Raw genomic sequence first — 22,966 nt, forward strand, 5'->3', positions numbered from 1 at the left:
TATTCTGTCCGTGTGTCTCTAATCATGGTGCATCTATGCTCATGATGCCAACGCAGGGCTTGGGGCCATGGTGCCTGTTGGACGAGGGGGCACCTAATTGTTCTTGGGATCATAGGTCAGCAGCCAAATTCCAACACACCAGTTATAGATCAGTCTCCAGCAGGAGAAATGCTGTTGCAATGAAACTCTTGCCTCACTTTAGCCATCCTTGGACACGACTAAAGGCAGGTTTCAGGGGAGGTGGTGGGAAAAGGAGATGGGGAAGAGGGAAGGGAGAAGCAGTGAGGGAAAGAGTGGGCTCTGGGGGGCTGCGAATGTGGTCTGGGCTCAAGTCTTTAATCCGAATTCCAAAATCAGATTCCTGGCTACCAAGAGGCAGGTTCTCAGAGCTAAGTCTGTCCTGGGAACCTCCAGATGCTATCTGGAATATGAAAACTGCATTCTCCAAGACAGACAACTTACTATACATTCTTTCTTTGGTGAGCTTATGTATTGTTCCCACTTTTACAAAGAACCTTGCCTTAGGGGTGCCTGGACGTCTCCATCAGTAGAGTACAATCCTTGATCTTGAGGTTGTGAGTTCAAGCCCCACATTGGGTGTAGAAATTACTTGAAAATAAAGAAATAAAATCTTACAAAAAAGAACCTTGGCCTTGCTTAGTTCATACCACTTTCTCTGCTCATGGGGTAAGGAAAGAGAATCTTGGTACTGCATGCTGGCATAGTCCACATTAGTTTTTCCACTGGGCTCATGTTTGCTAGATACATCTGTAATAACACTGGGCCTCACTGCTGTCTAGACCCACCCAAGCACTGGAGTTGGAGGCTCCCTTCTGTTCAACCTTAGCCTCCCTTGGTACCAAGGACCCTGCCAATGGTCAGTGGAGGAGGGAGTCTTACAGGTGTCTTGGATCCTTGCAAAGAAGGCAAATATCTTTTTCCAAAAGGTATTTCATTTTACCAAACAGGCAGTTTGGACTGGGATTCTCAGGACACAGGCAGACACAGAGTGGGAGCAGGGGAGTGGCAGAGAGAGAGAGACATACACACAGAATCTGAAGCAGGCTCCAGGCTCTGAGCTGACAGCACAGAGCCTGACGGGGGGCTTAAACTCATGAACTGTGAGATCATGACCTGAGCTGAAGTTGAACACTTAACCAACTGAGCCACCAAGACACCCCCAAATTTAATGTTTAAAAAACATTTAAAAATTAATGGGAAAAGATGAGCCAGGCATTCTCTCTTATACAGTTGATCCTTGAACAACATTGGTTTGAACTGCTCCAGTCTGCTTATATGTGGACTTTTTACAGCCCAGTACTGTAAATGTATTATCTCTCTCCTTTGATTCTCTTAATCACATTCTCTTTTCTCTAGTTTGCTTTACTAATTTTTAAAATTTATTACTATTATTTTTAAAGTAGGCTTCACACTCAATAGGGAGCTTGAACTCATGACCCTGAGATCAAAAGTCAGAAGCTCTGGGATTTCAGAGCCAAGGTGAGTAGAAGCTAAGATACAGTATGTTTTGGTTGTTGTGCCGTAAGTCATACAAGTCTTTGAATCTGCACAAGGTATCATATGTTTCCTGACAGTGTCCATGACACTGGGGCAGGCTAGCTGGGTCGTCTGCAAGTAGAATAAAATCTCATACCTATTTCACAGTTCTTGATATGCCCTTTACATATTTCCCCTTTGCCACCAGGTTTGTCAGTAGAGGATGCTGGAGGAATACTGAAAATAGATGGAGTCTCTTCCTGGTTCTGGTGCACTCCCTTGGCCAGACTTCTGCTGCCAAAGAATGGTTTCTCTAGGGACACCTGGGTGGCTCAGTTGGTTAAGCATCCGACTCCAGCTCAGGTCATGATCTCATGGTTCATGAGTTCACGTCGGGCTCTGTGCTAACAGCTCAGAGCCTGGAGCTCACTTTAGATTCTGTGTCTCCCTCTCTTTCTGCCCCTTCCCTGCTCATGCTCTGTCTCTCTCTCTCTCTCTCTCTCTCTCTCTCTCTCAAAAATAAATAAACATTAAATTTTTTTAAGTGACTTTTCTGGCACTGGGCTCCTGCAGTATTCAGTTTTTCCAGCATATGGGTCCTGCGGTGGATGGTTTCTCTGGTGCCTGGCTCCTACAGTACATGACGGCCATCACACTCAAGTGGTCAGCAGCTTTCCTGGGCACTTGTACAGCAGAATGCCACCAATAAGGCATTTACCCATGCATGGCTTCCTTGACACCCTTTCCAGTTAGCCATGGCCATGTCCTCTAAAATAAAATCTGGATCTTGCCCTAGGGATATTGGTTGTTCACTATATCTGTGACTCCCCTTTTCTGTCTCTTGGTTGGACCCTGACTAATACAGAATCTAAAGTGCCTTCCACTCTGTGTTCAGATGATCCAATCAGCACAATGTCACCAATGCAGGGGACCACTGTGATGTTTGGTGCCATGATTGTGACCTCTGCACACTATATGCTGTCACAAATGTTCTCTATAGGTATCACACTATCGACTTTCTTGCAAGTGGGAGAATTGACAAAGCCCTGATGAGAGACCGTAAAGGTATACTGTTGGATCTGTCAGATAAAGGCAAATGAAACCTATGTTCCTTACAAGATGGTATGGACAAAAGGGCGTTGGCTGGGGCCTTGGCTCCATACCAAGTGCCAGGAGCTGTGTTTGTGGGCTCCAAGAAAGAATGACAGCTGGGGGAGCAGCTGCGGTTGGAGTCACTGCATGAATAAGTTTAGAATCATTCATAGTCATCCTCCAAGATCCATCTGACTTCTGCACAATCCAAGCTGGTGAGTTACACTGGGGTGTGACAAGTGTTTTTTCAAGTGTTTTAGGATGACAGCAGCCTTTGCGGTCCCTGTGAGATTCAGCACTGCTTCTGGTTTACTATCTTGGTGGGGGGTGGGGGGGATGGTGAAGATCCACTGACTTCCATTTAGCCCTTCCTACCCCAGACTTTGATCACAGAGCCAATGTGGGGACTCAGCCAGTTTCCAAGGATATCTACTCCAATTATGCATTCAGGAAGTAGGGGTATAACAAACGTGAGTCTGTGGACCAATGGATCCACTGTGAGTTGGACTTGAGGAAGACCTTGCCTATCTCCTGAGTACAGGAAGCCCCCACTTTGACCCGGGAGTCACAATAGTGTTGTGGGTCCACATGGAGAGGCACCATGGTCAGTCAGGAGACAGAAGGAGTTAGGGAAGAGCAAGCAAGAGCCTTTATTGTGGTTTCCATGGGGAGGAGCAGGAAAGAAAGGGTAAGCAGGTTAAAGATTGGTAGTTTCGAGTAACTTCAGTGGGTTCTGGGGCCCAAGGGCTGTCCCTAGTTATCTGATGTCTCGCCTAGTTGTCTGGCACCTGAACTTGGTCATGACTGGGGGAAGGGAAGAGTGGCCCAGAGTGTGACAGCTGGGGAGAGAAGGTAGTTGGGGGGTGGTGGCTCTGAATCAGCTGGTTTATATTTGAAAATTGCAGTCCCACGTGGGTTATTTACTATCTTTAGGATTTGGCTAACCCTGGGAGGGACAGTCGCTTCTACGTCAGTTGGGCCCTAGATGCCAAAGCATCGGAATACAGAAAGTTAAAAAACATGTTTAATAAAAGGAATCGTGATGAAGCTGAGTCCTTAACTTGAGAAGATCGGGCCAGTGAATAAGAGGAGAGGTGAGAATGGGGTGGGTGACTACCTCACAGCCTGGGATTTGTTCTTTCTCACCCAGGCTGAATGTGGCACATAGGCCAGCTCTCTTATCTCTGGTTTTAAAACTGAGGGCCACAGAGCTCCTGATGTGACTTTTGCAAGGTTCCCAGTCTCCTAGGAACCAAGCCAGGGTTTGGGCTCATCACCCCGAAGGCTCCCCCTACCCCCCACTCTGGCAGCCCATCTCCCGACCAGATGGTTGTGGTTAAGCACACTTTCCCCTGTGGACAAGGTGCCAGGTCTCCACTCCCGCAGGGACAAAGTCTTCCCAGGTGGAACCTGACCCTTTACATGGAGACATCTTGAATTTACCAAAGCCTCTTCCTGTGAGGGAGAGACAGGCCCTGGAGCCACCCTATGAATTACAATGTCTACAGGTGAGAGGGTTTCACTAGGTCTTCTCCAGGTGAGAGTTTTTCCTCAGCTCACCGTCCAGGAAAAAGAGCATCAGGGTTGCTTTGCTGCAGACCCTTCTTACCACTTGGGGCATCTTGGGCCTGAGAGTCCCAAGGAGGCACATCCCTCCTCCCATCAGCCACCTGGTGAATTTTTGGCTTCTGCCCTGCATTTTCCTATTGACAATGAAATGGGTAAAGTTTTGCTTAAGGCCCACATCCTGCTAAGGGGATGAGAACCTGAGGTCAGATAAGAGGGGCTTAGGGAGGGCAATGCATAGGGCTACATAGGATAACAGTGCTGGCTAATGTTTATTGAGCATTTATTATGTGCCAGGCACTGTACTGAGGGCTTGTTAAAGGAAAGACAATGACCTATACAGTGACCATCAAAATGAGCTCTGAATTCACTTATTTGTCAGGCAAGGGAGCCATCGACAGTGAAGAAATTCATGGAGAATTTAACTATGGGAAAGAATTAGGAGTTTGTATATACTAGAAACTGAGAAGGGGGCGTGTATGGTGGTCCTGCCTGGGTGAGGCAGAATGAGTCTGCAATTCCAGACCCAGGCATTGCTCATGTGAGCAAATATATTGTTCGTTGGTTAGGAAAGAGCCTTTGGTGTGGGAGATGAGAGTCCAAGATGCTGGGACAGCTCAGAGTTCATGGCTGTTCCTCAGTTTTGAATGGTTAGAGCCACAGTCATGAAACTAGGTGCTGGATTTTAGTGTCTCCCCGGCAAGCATTACCGCCAGTGGAGTTTGTTTTTCATGGCATAGGAGAGGAAAAACATTCTTGCTGTACGCCTTAGCTTCTGCACCTGGATCCTGGAAGTTAAACTAACAAAAGACAGGTTCCAGGAGAAAAGGCATACATGTTTTGTTTGATATTAATATTTTTACATGGCATGGGGGGCTCTTTTTAGAAAGAAGGGAAAACCCTAAAGAAATGGTTAGGCCAGAAAGCTTATGTACTATTGTTTGACAAAGAACAATACATTGCTGAGAAGTGACAAGACAAAGGAAGGGGGGTCAGGCTTTTAGGGGCAGCAGACAATTGGAAAGCAAATGTATGGGGGGGAGCTAATGAACAAGAGAGTCGGGTGTTTTACTGAGATTTGTTATCATCTGGCAGTGCCTCTGGGCTGATGAGGGTCTATGGTTATCTCCTGCTCTCCTTCTTGGTGTGAGAGAGAGGAGGAGAGAGATCTACACAAAGGAGAATTTGTGTCCTACATTGAGGCAAATGGGGGAAGAGCAGAGAGCTGTTTTGGGGTCACTGCCTTTTAGTTGTCTTCAGCTCACAGAAGCCCTTATGCCAAAGTGGCCCATTTTGAGGTGGCATCTTCTGATCCCCTACAGTAGTCTTTGTATATTTATTTTGACTTAATTTCCTGAGTCTGATAATATTATCATTCTTCTGTGTCAGAGTAAGCAACTCATCCAAAGTCAACAGCTATTTGGGCGTAGAGCTAGGACTTGAACCCCGGTGTTCCAGCTGAGGAACATTAGGCAGTTCTTTTTATACCAAACTGAAGGCGAAGTAGGTTCTGTGTTCTTCAAGGGGGTGCATGAGGTGGCTCTGTGTTGAGTAGCATCCTGTGTGATGGGGTCAGAGTGGCATTTCTCAACAGGGGCAAGGGTGTTAAGCCCCCAGGGGACATTTGGCAATATCTGGTGATGTTTTTGGTTGTCACCCCTGAGGAGACCCTACCGGCATCTGGTAAGTAGAGGCTAGAGGTCAGGAGGTTGCTAAACATCCCAACAGTGTGCAGGACGACCCCCACAAGAGTTGTTTGGTCCCAAATGCCAAGACCACCCAGGTTGAGAAACCCTACGTAATAAAAAGAGGTCATATGGATCTTGTTTTGAGGTTGGAGAGACTAGTTGGGTTCACATCCCTTTCTACTGGACACCCTTGAGCTCTACTGAGTCACAGCTTCCTCAACAGAAAATGCCCACCTGGAAAGTTCATTGTTGAAAGGAAAGGAAATAATGTAAATGGCCTGCACACCGCCACTGTGCGGGTGGGTGACATGGCCTTACTTCCTGGCCTGGACAGTGAGGTGACTCAGGAAGGTTGTGAGGGACAAAGGAACAAAGATGTTCCATATAAGATGGAAGGAGGGGGGCACCTGGGTGGCTCAGTTGGTTGAGCGTCCTACTTCGGCTCAGGTCATGATCTCACGGTCTGTGAGTTCGAGCCCCATGTTGGCTCTGTGCTGACAGCTCAGAGCCTGGAGCCTGATTCTGATTCTGTGTCTCCCTCTCTCTCTGCCCCTCCCCTACTCAGGCTCTGTCTCTCTCTCTGTCAAAAATAAATAAACATCAAAAAAATTTAGTAAGAAGGAAGGAGGGATGGCAGGCCAGCTATGGAAAGTAAAGACACATTCTAATATTTGTTAGTTCTCATGCTCAAAGCCTGACTTAAAAGTTGAGGCATCTGTGGACAATGGAGAGATGGCTGAATTAGCCAGCTGAACTCTAAATGTGCTAGCTGCTAGCTGGGTGACTCAGAACAAGTTTCTTAACCACTCTGGAACATGGTGTTCTCACCTTTTTGATTTTGAACTTTCTGCCTTTGATGGAAGAACCAAAGCTGGAGCTGATTTCATTTTGCTGCTCACTTTTTGGCTGGGGGAAGGGTCCCTTTGGGGATCTGTTGCACATCCATGTTTATCCTCTCTTTTGTTTGGACTCAGCTAATCAGTCTTCTACTCAGTGAACACTGACCGGGCACCTGCCCTATGCAGGGCATTATGCTGAATGAAGGGCATGGGAAGGGTCATCTGGAAATGAGTACCAGAAGTGCCAAGGCCTTGCCGGCCCAGTCCCAGGACAAGGCCCAGGAAACCCTCTGTTCCCAGGACAAACTGAGAAAGGAAACAAACAAACAAAAAATGAGCCATCTTCCAGCATTCTTAAATAAATGTAAAGATGTAGGTCCCTGAGTCGAGGGCCTTGCAAGGATTCCACTGTGGGAGTATAGAATAGTAGAATTATATATCATTCAACAAGTATGTATTGAGCCCATGCTCTGGGCCAGGCCCTGCTCGAGGTTCTGGGAACATGGTGGAGAAAAAAAGGACAGAAAAATCTCACATGGCGCTTACTTGCTAGTGGGTATGTGGGTAACCAATGAATGCACTCAGCTGCCCACTAAACTAGACAGTGCTGGGTGGGGCAGGATACAATGGAGAAGAAAAGACCGACAGGAGGATGGAAATACCTGGCCTGGGAGGGCTTTGGTTAGAGGGGGCACTTTGAGCAATTGGCCAAGGAGGTGAGGGAGTCACCCACATGAGTCTCTTAGAGGAAGAGTGGTCCAGGAACATGTTCATTTGGGGGATGGCAAGGCCAGCGTGGTTAAGACAGAGTGAAAGGGGCAGGGAGGGCTGGGGTGGGGAATTGGGTAGGGTCTGAGGATGCTCAAAAGTCTTTGGTATTTTCTTGAGTGAGATGGGAAACCACGTGGAGGGGCCACAGGTAGATACACACCAACAACAGTCAGCTCCCTGTGCTTTGCATCAGCTTTGAGCCATGACCCTGTTTGCAGAATAACTGATTCAGCTCCTTAATTCAGTCCCAGCCATGGCTGATCAGCTAGTTTCTGTGGAACATCAGTGGCCAACACACCTTTTCCATCTTCACAAATCAAAAGTTAACCTTACCGAGGGCTTACCTTTGGCCTTGTACCCTTGAGCATTGCCCCTATCCCATTCAGAAGTGTCATGCTGAGTTCCCTCCAGGCACATGGGAGATGGTCAAGAAATCACAGGAAAGGTAACTAGCCTTTGCAGAGTGCATTGTATGGCAAGTTACAGAAATAAATCTATTTAATCCGCTCAGACACCCTTCGAGGTACACTTAATTACTTCCTTTGTTGGTAGAATAACTGAGAGGAAAATGCAGTTGGTTTAGGTCGGGAAGAAGTGGGAGTTAAATACAGATCTTCCAGCTTGCAAAGTCTGTGTTGCAAAGAGCCTAAGTCAAGGGCAAATTCTGGGTCAGCCCTTTGGCTTTGCTATAGACCATGAATGGAGGAAGCAGCCCATGAAGGCAAAAGTGCTTATGGTCCATGAAAGTCATCACGGTGTCCCCAGGCCTAGAAAATAGCAGCTTCCACAAATGTTTATTGACTGAATGGAAAAGGAAAAATGAAGACACCAAAGTGCTTTGGAAGTGAGGTGCTGGGTGATCAGAAATGAGTTAAGAGCCCACACAGAATCAAGACTAACTGGACCAAGGGGGTTTTGTACAGAGGCCAAGGGGAAATTTAGTACAGAGGCCAAGGGGAGTCCAATAAGAAGGAATCACTCCCTCTTCTTTTTTAAAAAAAGTATTTATTTATTTATTTTGAGAGAGAGAGAGAGAGCACATAACTGGGAGAAGGGCAGAGAGAGAGAGAGAGAGAGAGAGAGAATCTCAAGCAGGCCCTCTACTGTCAGCACAAAGCCCAATGTGGGGCCCAAACCCATGAACTGTGAGATCATGATCTGACCTGAAACCAGGAGTTGGAGGCTTAACCAGGAGACTGAGCCACCCAGGCACCCCATTCCCTCTTCTTTCTTGTTCACATCCACCCCACTTCTTAGAGCTATATAAGCAAATTTGTTAATCCATCCTCCAGAGGGGAGAGCCAACTCAGAGTACATCCAAAATAGTGGTTTTGTCTTTGAAAGAAAACTCACCTGAAACAAGGCAGCAGTCTGGGCAGTACCAGTTGAATGAAAAAAATAGCTTCATCCTGAAACCAATCAAGAGCTCTCTCTCCTTCCCCCTCTCATATAGGAGCATATTTTTGAGAAGCTGGGAATTTGCTCAATGCCCAGATTTGTCTGTTTTGTACATGAATACATGAAAATCAAAAAAGGACCCCAAACCATACCCATGAGTCAGTTCCAGCCCAAGGTGGTATCCCCCCAGCCCCACCAGAGTGCCATCTTCTAGCCTAGAGGGGGCAGGGTATTCAGAAGTCCATGTAAGGTGCTTCCTCACCCAGCTTCATAGAGGAAAGTCCTCATTTGCTAGCACATAGTAGCTACTCAACAAGTATTGGCGATGCCTGGGTGGCTCAGTTGGTTAAGCGTCTAACTCTTGATTTTGGCTTAGGTCATGATCTCATGATTCATGACATCGAGACTCGCATCAGGCTCTGAGCTGACAGAGAGGAGTCTGCTTGGGATTCTCTCTGTGCCTCCCTATCTCTCTCTCTCTCTGCCCCTCCCCTGCTCACTCTCTCTCTCTTTCTCCCTCTCTATCAAAATAAATAAACTTAAAAAAAGAAACAAGTATTTGTCAGATGGATGAATAAGTAAATGAATGAAGAGTATCTTTTACCAGCCTATCCTCTCTACATTCATTGAGTCAATGCCAGTAGTGCCTTAAAAGAATTAGGCCATTCAGAATAATTTATCAATAGGCTCCAAATTTTTTATCTGCAATTCCAATATCAAGACAGCTGGGAAAACAGAATTTTTTTCATAACATGCTTGGTAGCCAAATTTGACCTGAGCTCATTTGTTGGCTTATTTAGATTTAAATTGGGATGAGGATACTTGTTGCCCTAACTTATTCCATTTAGGTGAATGCTCATAGATTTGCTGCAGAAATACTGATGTGTGTAATAATGGAATTATTTTCCTGTGTTCCACTGGGATGATATATACTATACAGTTTATGCACTGTTTATGTCATCTTGTTATAAATATTAGATCATCAGACACACATAAGAAATCACAATGAGCCTTCACTCTGCTCCTACCAGGTTGGCTAAAATAAAAAATAGTGATAACCTCAAACGTTGGCAAGGATGCAGAGACACTGGATCACTCATTTCGTTGTTCGTGGAAATGTAGCATGGTACAGCCTCTCTGGAATACCCAGCATTAGAGGGCTTAAAAAAAAAAAATACAAAGCCAAAATGTATAGCTGTAACAACCTGAACTTGCTGAACAGAGAGTCAGCATTTGATGATCTTGGCTTTTGGATCTTTCTTTTTTGGTCTCCATCAGCAATGAACATTGTTTCTTTTAAATTCTCGTGAGCTTTTTAACCTTTATTTTAATAACCAAGTTCCAAGCAACTCCAGCAAAGGAAGAGCTGTGTCTTTTGAGTAGCACCTTTTTCCTTTACCATTTGTTGGTTCCCCATCAGTCCTTGTCATAACCATCGTGGATCTGATGTAAATCCCCCTCCCTCATTAATGGACACAACAGAGCCCACTGAAGTTGGGAAGCATCCTCTATAAGAGAAAGATTTGACCAGGTTCTATTTAGATGCTTATGCAAGGAGCTCATAGACAGAAGACAGATGTAAGCTTTAGCCTGACAAGGAAACCATTGATTTTTGCCCCGTTTTCAACCTTACAACAAATACTTATGAAGTGTCTGTGGCATGTCCTGTGCCAGGCACTGTGCTGGCTCCAGGATATAGGACCAGGTAAAACCAAACGGGGTCTATTGGTTATCCTTTGTTTTTCAGATGTTTACCAAGAGCCATGTGTTCATTTATCCAAAGGGATGAGACTACGCACCTCTGTCACTTGGGTGAGTGAAAAAGCATGCGCCAGGTGAGGTGCTGATGGGCAAGGAGGGCTGGGGAGGGAGGAAGGAGCTCAGGTCTTCTTGTTTGGGCCCCAGGCAGGGTTGATCTGGCTTCCTACACCCTGAACTCAACAGCAGCAGACCAAATCATCAGGGAAAGGTATGGTTAGGTCACTTCAGAAAAGGAAGAGTAAAGAGGAGGGATTTCCCCTACAGGAGGCTGAAGGAAGCTGAAGTCAGTCAGCAGCACAGGACTCTGAGCAGGACGGCCAGACTAGGACAGGAGCCTGGGCCCCATGAACGGGATTGCGTCAGGATGATGAGGGATTCATCAGGGGCCCTCAGAAACCTCTGGGTCCAACTCCCTCGTTTTCCAGGAAGGCTTCTGGGATTGGGGGGGGTGAGTGAAGGGTCTTGTCCTCAGAGCCACCAGTGGCAAAGACAAGACTAGAAGCCATGTTTCCTCATTCCTAGAATCCAGAGGGATTTTCCTTCTGTGCTTTGTCTGTTTTGCCATGGGAGGTGTTTCCATGGGTGTCCGTATTTTTAAGGGTGAGAGATGACTAGCCAGACTTATAAGCATATGGATAACCACAAGACCGCTGAAAGGGGTGGCTGGTAGTGGTAAGACAGGCTAGTTCTCTAAGGACAATATGCAAAGTAACCAATAATCGCCGTTGAAATAACATGACACAGAGGTAGGCCATCTTTGCTGACTAATCCTGAATGAGACATGGTGCAGTGGAAAACATCTGGCTACACCACCTGTGCAGGGAAGAGTTCAAGTCCTGGTTCTGCTCTAAAACACAGGTGGCCCTGGGCAATGACCTACTTGGTTCAACCATATACATTGTTGAATATATATGTGCCAGGTACTGTCTGATGGTGAGGTATGAAGCAGACAAAACTTCCTGGCCCGTGGGGACTCCCCTCCCAGAAGGTTCCTGGATAGTTGTTGTGGATGAAGCCATCACAAGTTGGGGACATTTTCTCAAGCTTTGAAGAAAGACTCCTTTGTTAAATTGTTATCTGAGCCAGAAAAGTGCAATCTGTTGACACTAATCACTAGACCTCCCTCATGGGAGTGGATGGCTGGTTCTGGGAGTCTAATTTAGGCTGAGAAAAGTTATAAGGGAGTAAAGTCAGAGTAGCCTGTTGCTACGTGATCTTGGGTCTCCCTGAGACTCTCCCTGAGTCTCACTTACTTTTTTTGTCATTGGGTCTTTTTTTGGGTCAACGTCTTATAGGGCCATGGTGAGTATTAAATAAGAAAACAAATACCGGGGCGCCTGGGTGGCGCAGTCGGTTAAGCGTCCGACTTCAGCCAGGTCACGATCTAGTGGTCCATGAGTTCGAGCCCAGCGTCAGGCTCTGGGCTGATGGCTCAGAGCCTGGAGCCTGCTTCCAATTCTGTGTCTCCCTCTCTCTCTGCCCTTCCCCCGTTCATGCTCTGTCTCTCTCTGTCCCAAAAATAAATAAACGTTGAAAAAAGAAAATTAAAAAAAAAAAAAAAAAAAGAAAACAAACACCAAGGACTCTGTTTCCTTTCCCTCCAACATTATATTATGACCTAGGGGATTTCACAGGGGAACCCAGCCAGCACAGGTCCAGATGAAGGCAGAGAAGGCTGGGACTCAGAATTCAGCCAGACAGAAAACAAGCTGAGGTAACAGGTGGCTGATTTCCAGGGAAGGTGTTACAGATGAAGGCAAAACCAGACAGGGAGTAGATGACCAGTCACATGGACAGGGATCAGTTCTGGGAAGTCAGCTGGGTCAGCGAAGGGTAGGAAGTGTGCACATGTGGCTGAGCAGACAAGTGGACAAGTCTAGAAAACCCAGTTGAGGCAGGGATCAGGGACCCAGTTGGACGAGGCACTTGATATGGGAGTTCATGAATCCAGAGGTAGAAGCTGCTTCCTGATGTGTTTATGTGGCAGCCACATGCACCCACCCATCCACCACCTGTCACTTCCACCTGCAGGATGTCAGCTTCTGTCACTTGTTTCCCTACAGGTAAGGAAGCAGGCAAGTGCCAAGGACAGAGAAGCTGGGGGTTGGAAGCTGGGTCCGCCAAAGGAAACCAAAGGGACTGAGCCTTTGGAAGGCAGAACAGAGAGAGCATCTGGGGTGCAGGTAAACCACAAACCTCCCCCAGGGCTTCAGAGAGTGATTCAGGGGGGGACAATGATGGTGAACAGGAACAGACACATGGCTCCAGCAACAAGGGAGGGACCTCAACCCCATGCCTGTCTTTCTGGGCGGTGGCTTTCCTTCCTGACTCTGGTCAAAGACTATTCCATCTGGTCAGGCCCCAGGCAGATGACTGGGAGGATGGGCGAGCACTGATTGGCTAGAAGTGGGGATGCGGGAGGCAGGGTGAGGTGGAGAGTTGGTTTACATGTGGTGCTCTTAGGCAAGCCCCTATCAGTTGAGTAGGCCAGCTGGAACTCTGGCGAAAAACTGCCTGGTTTTGCAGTCTTGGCTCCATTGTTATTTCCTTGTGACCTTGGGCAAGTTACTTAACCTCTCTGGGGCTCAGTTTTGTTGTCTTCAAAATGGAGGTAATGATAGCACTTACCGCATCGTATGTGCTCAGTTAAGCTTCAGAGTCATTACCAATATCATAGTCATCATGATGTCTTCATAAAACTTGAACTTGCCCTTGAGTTGACTAGGATCCTTATCATGGTTACGCTAGTGAAACCAAACATGTGCCAAAGAGGTTTTAGTCATGCAAGAGTCTCTTTCTCTTTCTCTGTTTGTTCAAATGAAGGTGGGCAGGACCTCCTGTGGTCCCAGCACTTAACTCCTTGTTCTAGCAATTTTCTATTGTTGGTGGGGGTCTTCTATGTCTCCTCCTTCACTGGGAAGGCTTCTCTGTCTCCAAATGCTTGTCTTCCCCTCCTTGTCCAGCAGACCGCCCTCCATACAGTTGGGTCAATAGAAATAAGCTGGTGTTCAGAATGTTAAAAATTATAATAATGTCATATATGGAATGACAACTTCTAAGAGGGATTTGAAATATAGCAACAGCCCCCTTTTTAGTTATAGAACCTTTTTATCAAATGAAAGTGAACACGGCACCCTGATGTATAAAACAGAGAAAAGCAGAGTTGTCTGGCTGAAGTCTAGATAGGAGGTCTGCCTAGTCAGCCTCTCCCTTGAACCCAGACCAGCCCCAGAGCCCCTTGAAGCATGGTTTATAATCACCAAAAATGACCGACTGAAACAAGACAGAGTTAGCAAAACTCATCTCCATTTCTGTTTATGGAACATCAAGTTTCTTTTCTAGGTCTTAGGTTCTTGCCTTTGGCTTTTCATTGCAATGGCTTTCTCCACAACCATCTCAGTCACTAACTGGCCAAGAGGCTTCTGTGCTGTATGTACCCTTAGGAACCTTGTCTCCTTCATGAATGCAAAGGATAGAAATAGCTGTGCCTGGGGCTCCCCTACCGCTTGGTGGCAGTGTACTCTAAAATAATTTCTAAATTTATTTAATTTGTAATTTAAACCTAATTATAGGTTTAAATTCCTTTAAAATTTTTTAAAAATGTTTATTTATTTTTGAGAGAGAGAGAGAGAGAGACAGAGAGAGACAGAGAGACAGAGTGTGAGTGGGGGAGGGGCAGATAGAGAAGGAAACAAAAAATCCGAAGTAGGTTCCAGGCTCCAAGATGTCAGCACAGAGCCTGACACAGGGCTCAAACTCAGGAACCATGAGATCATGACCTGAACCGAAGTCAGACAATTAACCAACTGAGCTACCGAGGTGCCCCTACAGGTTTAAATTTCTAAGGAGAATATGTTTTGAAAGTTGATTCTGCAACCTCAAATTAGAAATAATAGCAGTAAGATGACAGAATGATACACAAGATGACAAATTTTGTTAGGTAAGACAGTGTATGGAGGTAAGAAAGTTTCATCACCTGAGTAAGGAGCAGATTTTGAGGGAGAGAATCCAGGTGACTATGAGGCAGCATGCAGGCATAACAAAGAAAGCAAAAGGTCATAGGAAAACTTCTAACACACAGGTTTGTTCAAGGTCAGCCATGTGTGCTGTGGAAAATTACCCTGATGCAATGTAGCCCCAAATACTAGCAGGCAGGGAATTCTGAAGGTCACTGAACAGAAAGGCTCACAGACCAAATTAAGATGGTGTAGTCACATGGTTTAAATCCATTTAAAACACAGCAAGAAGCAAGGGGAAAGTTAACCCACATAGAATAAGGTGCCAGAAGGTAGAAACTTTATACCTACTCTACCCTGGGTCGTTCAATATCCATATATCCTATCTGTATGCTACATGTGTCTTCCCCTCTGCTGGTGTGGTTAAAAAGACCAGGGGGGTTCCAACAGATGGAGGGTGGCTAGAACCAAGATACATATGTCATGGGGGAGAAATGGGAACAGTTAAACCTGGCCCCAGCAGTAGTTCATCCATTAGCTTGATGAGTAGCTGTGAATTTTATCTGCATTCTTTGGGAGAGGACATGTACAGCCAGAATGGGGCCATGTTTGGTGTTACCAATGGGAGACCAATATAGGATGATGTGGCTGTCAATCCAGACACAGCATGCTCATGACTTATGATTTAATCTTTCCATCCCCTTCTTTTTATAAGTGAAATTTTGTTTGTTCCATCAAATATTTTGTTTATCCACTCTATTTTTAATATACAGTTACTGTCTTACTTCTATCTTGAATGTGTGATACAAATTCTTCCTGTGTCTCCAAGCTCCTCCTTTATTCGTGATCTCTATTTAACAGTCCCGATGTGTTTTATCCATGTCTAAAGTTACCAGCTTACTTTCCATCTATGCTTCACCCTTCTTATGGGTTTCATACATCCTGTTTCTCTCTCTCTCTCTCTCTCTCTCTCTCGTGCAGAATTGAATATTCCTAAATGATAAAGCAAACACCCATTACCCCAAGTTCCTCTTTCCAATCTTTACAATAAGTAAGAATTTTTGCCCAGTCTGTCCTGCAGGAATGCATTTTCAGGTATTTTCAAAAATCATATGATGGGAAATCATTAAAATGTGAGTGGGTCAAGAGAAGCGAAGGGAGGGCATTCAGTGGCTGCTATAAGCTTTGTGATATGTGGGCTGTAGTGGTTTTTTGGAAAGCGATGAACTTGGCCTTGGAGTTAGATTTGGATTGAATTGGATTTAGATCAAATTGGATTCATATTGAATTGGATTTGAATCCCAGTTATTTCTGCCTCTGAATGTGGACCAAGTGCTTAATTAAATGCAGCTTCTCTTTCCTCATCCATGAAAATAGAATTAATAGTGTTTCTAGTTCTGGAGCTCTCCCCACCCCCACCCCGCCCCCAGTGGTCAAAAGCTCACTGGGGCCTGAGGCAACATAAAGGAGACAAAAGCTGCAGAATCTGAAGAGATTTGAGTCCAAGATGGTTTCAAAGAAATAAAATTCCCACAGATCTCCTGTGTATTGTCTCTAGACTTTTCCCAATTTCATCACCTTTCATTTCCACCAGCAATTCCTACTTGACAATATTATCCTATAATAAACAACCAAAGCAGCCAGAGGATGCATTTTCCCTGTTATCCTTGTCACGTATCATCATTCATTCATCCATTCAGTGATTATTTATTGAGCATCTACTCTGTGCATTAGATACTAGGGATACCACAGGGAGTGAAAAAGACATGGGTGCTTGCTGGAACTGTCATTTCCTTGTGGAGACAGAAAATAAGCAGAAAAGCAAACACATGTAATTCCAAATTCTAGCATGACTGGAAGGGAAGGTGTAGGGAGCCATTATTGAAAATGTTGAATAGAAATTGATATAGACGTGTTTGAGATCTAGGATCTAATGGCCCAGGGATGGCTTGGGTGTGAGGGTGACAGGAATGCACAGCACCATGGAGAACTCTGGGGATTCTAGCAGAAGCAATGAGACAGGAATGAAATGGAACAGAGAAGCATATGTCAAGAGGGCAGAAACTCTGGAGAGAGTTAGGGGCTAAAGGTATGAATGTCCACGGTGGTCCTTACAGCCGTGGGAGTGCAGATTGTTGAGGAAGAGAAAAGAAGGAGTTCTAGGACTGATCCCTAAGCCCAATGTTGGGAAGGAAGTGGAGGAGGAGGGAGAGGAGGGAAGGAGCATACCCTTTCACAGTCCATGGTTTACAAGATCAACAGGTAAGTCTTGGCTAGAATCCTCAGTACAAGCCATATGTAGAAATCAAGACTGCGTAGAGTTACCAGTGAAAGTGACTACAGGCAGCAGGAGGCTGAGCTACAGGCTTTTTATCTGCTTTCTGCTCTAGGGAGGCATGGAGCTTTGCTACCCCCAGCTCCACTGGCCGAATGAGACCCACTGCCCGGTGCCATGTAGGCCACCCATAGTCTGAGTGTGTCTGGAGGCCCAGCTGATGGTCACTGTCAGTAAAACCTTCTTGACACTGTGAAGCTCACCAAACTGGCAGACCTCACCTGAGGCCCTGAGACCCGTGAGCCCAAAGGAAAGGAAGAAAGGAAGAAAGGAAGAAAGGAAGGAAGAAAGAAAGAAAGAAAGAAAGAAAGAAAGAAAGAAAGAAAGAGGAAGAAATTAAATAAATAAATAAATAAATAAATAAATAAATAAATAAATAAACAAACAAATAAATAAATAGGTAGGATCTACATACCATATGAAAATAACATGAGTTTCTCTTAAGAAAGCCATAAAGTGCAAAATCTGGGGGCGCCTGGGTGGCTTGGTCGGTTAAGCATCCGACTTCGGCTCAGGTCATGATCTCACGGTCCGTGAGTTCGAGCCCCACGTCGGGTCTGTGCTGACAGCTCAGAGCCTGGAGCCTGTTTCAGATTCTGTGTCTCCCTCTCTCTCTGCCCCTCCTCTGTTCATACTCTGTCTCTCTCTGTCTCAAAAATAAATAAACGTTAAAAAAAAATTTTAAAAAAAAGTGCAAAATTTGGGCAAAGATAGTTGAAAACAAATGGTCTAGGACAAAGAGCAAACTCAGACTCTTTTACTTTTGGCTAGAGAAAAATCCAACCCCAGTGACTAGGGGAGGAAGTGAATTTAGGTCTTCCCTCCAAATCTTTCATCTTCAAGCTAGGCAACCAGCATGAGGCATTCCAATGCTAGCTCCCTAATGAGTCCTCTTTATGTTTCTCAACAAGCAATACTCACGATGTATGATGTTATGAGGATAGAACAAATCATCGAAGTACCTGGTACAGTGCTTGGCTGGCCCGTTGATGGAGGTCAACGGGGACATGAGTTTTCTCTCTTCCAATGCAGGATAAAAGATGGCTCCTGGTGGTTGGAAGTATTAGTAAGAAGAGAGATGGTGATGTTGATCATTAGTCTTTGATTCCACCCCAGATTCCAGGAAGTCCCTGAAAGTTCCTGTCTGGGAGAGATGGTATTTTGAATGGCATTCATTTGTGGACAAGAGGAAATGAGGACAAGATTAGGGAAGTGGCCAGACTCTAATGACATACCTTGAGAGCTTCAAGGAAAGAAGCTATCTTCAAGGAGTCTGGAATGTTTAGGGAGGAAGCCCATCTGGTGGGAACAGAGATCCTTAGCTTAAAACCTTCACCTCTTGTTGCCGGTGATGACATCATCCATCTCTCCCCCAGAACTTGTCTTGTGAGCCCTGAGCGTGATGTCCTTTGAGATGACACTCTAATGTATAAGAAGAGGATGGGAGACCAATGGGTACCAGTGGCTTGGTGCCACGTTGAGGGTGGCTTTCATGGAGCCATCAATACTGTGGCATTAAGTGAGCTTCTTTCCCTGGTGCTGAGGAGATTATGAATGTTGCTGCCAGTGTCATAATAAATCTTTGAATGTTTCTCCCCTTCACCAAAGCCAAGAATAGGAGCTCTCCATCTAGGATGGCAGGTCCTTTTCTCCTGCTCTGATTGGAAGATGTCTGTGCTCTCTACACAGAGAGTTGCTGGTGATAGAACACAATGCCAATGGGTCCCACTTTCTCTAACCCTCTGTGGACAACAATTGCAAAGATAAAGGAGAAATTGTCACTGTTAACAGCTGGGTTAGAGCCCTGCTTCTCAAATAGTGGCCCCTGGGCCAGCAGCACCATCATTGTCTGGGAGCTTGTTAGAAATGCAAAATCTCAGGCCCCTTGCAGATCTACTGAATCAGAATCTGCATTTTTAACCACATTCCCAGGTGATTCGTGTACTCATGACAGTTTGAGCCACATTACCCCAGGGGAAAGAGAAAGGCACTGAAATCAGACAGGCCTTGGTGAGCTCTGACTCTGTAGATTCATTGGTCAACTTTGAGCAAGTTATTTATCTGCTCCTGGCCTCGGCTTATCTCTAAAAGGGGGAAATAACATGCTTTTCTCAGATCAATCTTTTTTTTTTTTTTTTTTTTTTTTTTAAGACAGAGAACAAACTGAGGGTTGGTGGAGGGAGGTGGGTGGGGGGTTGGGATAGATGAGTGGTGGGTATTAAGGAGGGCACTTGTTATGATGAGCACTGGCGGTTGTATGATGAATCACTGAACTCTACTTTTGAAACCAATATTGCACTGTTTATTAACTAACTAAAATTAAAAAAAAAACACCCTTAAGATCAGTCTTTTTTTATTGTGGTAAAATATACATAACATAAAAAGTCACCACTTGGGGCACCTGGGTGGCTCGGTCAGTTAGGCGTTTGACTCTTGATTTTGGTTCCAGTCATGATCTCATGGCTTGTGAAATTGAGCCCTGAGTCGGGCTCTGCACTGACAGCATGGAGTCTTCTTGGGATTCTCTCTCCCTTTCTCTCTGTGCCCCGCCCCCAGTCTCTAATAAACAAACAAACAAAAAAGCCACCTCTTTAAACTGTGCAATTAGGTGGCATTCCATGCGTTCACACGTCGGGTTACATTCACCACTGTTTCATTCCAGAACACTTTCATCACCCCCAAAAGGACACCCTGTACATTAAGCTATCATTTCCATTCTGTCCTCCCTCCAGCCTCTGTTAATTTTCTTTCTATTCCTATGAACTTGCTCACTCTGGTTCTTTCATATAAATGGAATCATACAATATATAGTCTGATACTTCTGGCTTTTTTCAACCTGGCCTTTAAAAAGAAAAAAAAAATGTTACCAGAGGAGAATAAATCTAGAGAAAAGTGCACAAATCCTAAGTGTACTGTTCAATGCATTTTTGCATCAACTACACCCAGGTAATCACTACCCAGATTTAAAAAAAACAGCATTTCAGTGTCCTAGAAGCCCCCTTCCTGCCCTCTTTCTGCCACCATGTTTTGCCTGCTGTTGAAATTTATAAAATGGAATCATAACTGTACACTTTAATATCTGGTGCCTCTTGCTCAACATTGGTGAGATTTATCTACATTGTTTTATGTCCTTGTGCTATAGCTCCTCGTTATGTGAACAAAGGACCATTTATTTATCCCTTTGACTCTTGATGGGCATCTGGGTTGTTTCCAGTTTTTACTATCATGAATAGTGCTGCCATAAAGATTTCTGTCCATGTCTTTTAGCACACATGTTCAACTTCTGTTGGCTCCATACCTCAGAGTAGAATTGCTGGATCAGAGGGTACACATGTGTTCAGAATTAGTAGATGCTTCCAAACAGCTTTCCAGAACAACTGTGCCAAGTTACCAGTGTTGTATGAGAGTTTGGGGTGCTCTGTATTGCTTCCCGCACTTCTTGATATCCAGTTCTACTGGAGAGTATTAGAAGTGGTCTGTTGAAAAGGTCTCATCTGTTCTGGATGTATACAGCTACTCTACGATATGAAATAGCAACAGAGAATCCAGTAATTGTGTTTTTCAATATGGCTTTTTGTTTTATTGCCTTTCTTTAAGTTAGAAGTATTTCTTTTTTTCTTTTCTTTCTTTCTTATTCCTTTTTTTTTTGTTTGTTTCAAGAGTGGAATTCAGTGATTCATCACTTACATTCAACACCCAGTGCTCATCACAAGTGCCCTCCTTAATACCCATGTATCCCATCCCCCACCCACCCCCCTCTATCAACCCTCAGTTTGTTCTCTATCATTAAGAGTCTCCTGTGGTTTGTTTCCCTCTCTCCTCCCCCCCCATATGTTTATCTGTTTCGTTTTTTAAATTACACATATGAGTGACACCACTTGTCTTTCTCTGATTGACTTATTTCACTTAGCATAATACACTCTAGCTCCATCCATGTCATTGCAAATGGTACGATTTCATTCTTTTTGATGGACAAGCCATATTCCATTGTATATATATATACTACATCTTCTTTATCCATTCATCAGTTGATGGACATTTGGTTCTCTCCATAGTTTGGCTATTGTTGATAATGCTGCTATAAACATCAGGTTGCATTCAAATCTGTATTTTTGTATCCTTTGGGTAAATACCTAATAGGGCAACTGCTGGAACATAGGGTAGTTCTATTTTTAGTTTTCTTGAGGAGCCTCCATACTCTTCTCCAGAATGGCTGCACCTGTTTGCATTCCCACCAACAGCGCAAGAGTGTTCCCCTTTCTCCATATCCTCACCAACACCTCTTGTTTCTTGTGTTGTTAATTTTAGCCATTCTGACAGGTGTGAGGTGGTATCTCATTGTGGTTTTTATTTGTATTTCCCTGATGATTAGTGATGTTGAGCATTTTTTCATGTGTCTGTTAGCCATCTGGATGTCTTCTTTGGAAAAATATCTATTCATGTCTTCTGCCCATTTCTTAACTGGGTTGTTGTTTTTTGGGTGTTGAGTTTGATATAAGTTCTTTTTAGATTTTGGGTACTAATCCTTTATCAGAGAGGTTATTTGCAAATATATTCTCCCTTTTAGTTTTGTTGATTGTTTCCTTTGCTGTGCAGAAGATTTTTATCTTGATCAAGTCCCAATAGTTCATGTTTGCTTTTGTTTCCTTTGCCTCCAGAAATATGTCTAGTAAGAAGTTGCTATGGCCAAAGTCAAAGAGGTTGCTGCCTGTGTTCTCTTCTAGGATTTTAGTGGTTTCCTGTCTCACATTTAGGTCTTTCATCAATTTTGAATTTATTTTTGTGTATGGTGTAAGCAAGTGGTCTAGTTTCATTCTTCCACATGTTGCAGACCAATTTTCCCAACACCATGTGTTGAAGAGACTTTTTTCCATTGGATATTCTTTCCTGCTTTGTCGAAGATTAGTTGGCCATACCTTTGTGGGTCCATTTCTGGGTTCTCTATTCTGTTCCATTGATCTGTATCTCTGTTTTGTGCCAATACCATATTGTCTTGATGATTACAGCTTTGTAATATGGCTTGAAATTCATAATCATGATGCCTCCAGTTTTGTTTTTCCTTTTCAGGATTGCTTTGGCTATTCAGGGTGTTTTGTAGTTCCATACAAATTTTAGGGTTGTTGGTTCTAGCTCTGTGAAAAATGCTGTTGGTATTTTGACAGGGATTGTATTAAATGTGTAGATTGCTTTGGGTAGTATATACATTTTAACAATGTTTGTTCTTCCAATCCATGAGTACGGAATGCTTTTCCATTTCTTTGTGTCCTCTTAAATCTCTTTCATATATGTTCTATAGTTTTCAGAGTACAGATCTTTTGCCTCTTTAGTTAGGTTTATTCCTAGGTACCTTATTTTTGGTGCAATTGCAAATGGGACTGATTTGTTGATTTCTTTTTCTGCTGCTTCATTAATGGTGTATAGAAATGCAACCGATTTCTGCACGTCGGTTTTATATCCTATGACTTTGCTGAATTCATGTATTCTAGCAATTTTTTTGGTGAAGTCTTTCAGGTTTTCTACATAGAATATCATGTCATCTGCAAGTAGTGAAAGTTTGACTTCTTCCTTGCTGGTTTGTATGCACTTTATTTCTTTTTGTTGTCTGATTGCTGATGCACCAGTACTATGTTAAATAGTAATGGTGAGAGTGGACATTCTTGTCTCGTTCCTAACCTTTGGGAGAAAGGCTCTCAGTTTTTCCCCATTGAGAATGATATTAGCTGTGGGTCTTTCATCTATGGCCTTTATGATGTTGAGGTATGTTCCATCTTTCCCTACTTTGTTGAGGGTTTTTATCAAGTATGGATGCTGTATTTTGTCAAATGCTTTTCCTGCATCTAATGACAGGATCATATGTTTCTTATTCTTTTTTTTTTTATTAATGTGGTGTATCACGTGGATTGATTTGTGAAAACTGAACAAGCCCTGCAGCCCAGTAATAAATCCCATGTGATCATGGTGAATAATTCTTTTCATGTACAGTTGAATTTGATTTGCTAGTATCTTGTTGAGAATGTTTGCATACATGTTTATCAGGGATATTGACCTATAATTATCCTTTCT

General features: G+C 44.2%; 1 protein-coding gene across 2 annotated transcripts in view; it reads left to right on the forward strand.

Moving 5' to 3' along the window:
• Positions 1-2,071: 2,071 nt before the first annotated feature.
• Positions 2,072-22,966, forward strand: part of AADACL3 (arylacetamide deacetylase like 3) — a 46,143-nt gene continuing 25,248 nt past the window's right edge. Inside the window, exons 1-2 of one of the 2 annotated variants that reach the window (XM_023258144.2) lie at positions 2,072-2,804; positions 10,599-10,663. The gene's annotated coding sequence lies outside the window, so the exon portion shown is untranslated. Of the gene's footprint in view, positions 2,805-10,598; positions 10,664-12,186; positions 12,796-22,966 lie in introns of those variants that run through there. The other variant, XM_023258145.2, reaches the window with a different exon arrangement.

The sequence above is a fragment of the Felis catus genome, chromosome C1, assembly GCF_018350175.1.
Source record: "Felis catus isolate Fca126 chromosome C1, F.catus_Fca126_mat1.0, whole genome shotgun sequence".
In the NCBI taxonomy this organism is placed as follows: domain Eukaryota; kingdom Metazoa; phylum Chordata; class Mammalia; order Carnivora; family Felidae; genus Felis; species Felis catus.